Genomic DNA, 1,883 nt, shown 5'->3' on the forward strand with positions numbered 1-1,883 from the left:
TGGAAAGTCCACGACCTTGCACAATCTTTTGTTTTGCGCTCATACACTATGCATGAATACGTAATTAACACGTTTCTATTGTTTACTACCTCGATCAGTACGGAGTAAACAACTATTGTGCTTCGTGCGCGGTCAAGTCAAAAAAGAGAACAAAAACCTCACGCACTCACGCTCTGATGTTTAAACTGTGTTAATGAGGCACCTGCCGAGTCATTTTTTTTTTCGCTAGAAAACCTACAATTACTGAGTTCAACACGTACCGGCTCTAATCATAGCAGTTTGTAATAGCAGGTCCCAAAAGTGAATTTTCAAGAAATTGACCAAGTTGTTGTGGTCCAGTTATCTGGAGCTTTTTACTGGGTTGTCAGTATGGCAAACCCAGTAGGAATCTGCGTTTATTTCGTCGTTTTTTACTGGGTTGCCATATGGCAATCCCAGTCGGAAAATGGGTAGATTTCCGTTTTCTTTTTTTTAGTATTTTTTTCCGTGTCGGTAAAAGTCTTGCCTGTCACTCCCCTGGTAAGTGGTGTCTTTGTGCATAGAGCCTTCTGAGCGTATTTTCTTAGGATCGAGAGGGTAGTGGAACTGCGTAGATTTCTCTGGTGGACACAGTAGAATCATTAACCAATTGTAGTCTGCAATGGCGTCGAAAGTCATGTAACGCGAATGGCGTTTTAGTGGATCCTTAAACAAAATATCAGGCCCGGCCAGGGGGGTAGTGGGATACCATTATACCCTATATTCTCCCCACAAGATACCAATATACCTTAAAATCGTAAATGTGTGATACTTAATACCTAAAATTGTTTTAAAACAGAATACTAAATACCTAAAAATTTTGACCAAAAAATACCATATACCTGAATTAAAAATGCCCAAGATACCGTATACCCAAAACCCCTGGCCGGGCCTGAAATATACCCTTATGGAGCTCGATAATGGAAAGTCAGTTGGATAAACTACGCAAACGGTGAAAACCAACACCTGGAATCTCAAAAGCGACGAGTAATGGACTTCGACAACAATCTGTCGCCCGTCGAGCAGAAATCAAAGTGAGCTGCATTTCTAAAATAATATTTACCAAGTGCGCTGTTATGTAGAACACTGAAACCAAATGGAAAATTCTCTGGTAACGTATGGCTTCAACAAAGACAGAGAACGAATCGGACACCTTAAGTGGATCTGTGATCAAATAGGAAGGGGTTTTTGCCTCCTCTAATAGCAAATATGTTGTTTGTTTCCAAAAATTGTTCGCTGGAAAAGGTGGCCTTTATGAATTCATCATGTTTTATGATATGTGTGCTGGATAGTTTTTATGGCAATAGTAAAGCATTTTCTTGTTATTCAAGGAAAATGTTCTTCAGGAAAGGGTTTGAACCTGAAGTACATGGTAATTTGACACGATTGAGTTTCTTGTGTTCACGCACGCAATGAAATAGGAAGAGGTTTTCGCCTCTAAGAGCAAATATGTTGGTTGTTTCAAAAAATTGTTCGCTGGAAAAGGTGGCCTTTATGAATTCATCATGTTTTATAATATGCGAGCTTAACTGGATAGTTTTTATGGCAATAGTAAAGCATTTTCGTGTCAAAATGAGGTTAGCGTTTTTTCTGTTGTGCTAACTTAATTAAATATAAATATACATTCTGCCTCGTGAGTTTGTTATTCTCGTTAACCAGCAATGGAAAGTCATTGCAACGCGAATGGCGTTTTAGTGCATCTTATGTTGTTTGTTTCAATAAAATGTTTCGCTGGAAAAGGATTCTGTGATATTTTTTGCCTTTGTGAATTATAATATCATGTTGTGTATTGAATTTTCGAGCTTAAGGTTGAAACGTGATACGGGAGGATATTTTTAGTATTGCTGTGTAAGCAGGAAAGGTTT

The sequence above is a fragment of the Montipora capricornis genome, chromosome 12 (assembly GCF_036669925.1).
Source record: "Montipora capricornis isolate CH-2021 chromosome 12, ASM3666992v2, whole genome shotgun sequence".
Lineage (NCBI taxonomy): Eukaryota > Metazoa > Cnidaria > Anthozoa > Scleractinia > Acroporidae > Montipora > Montipora capricornis.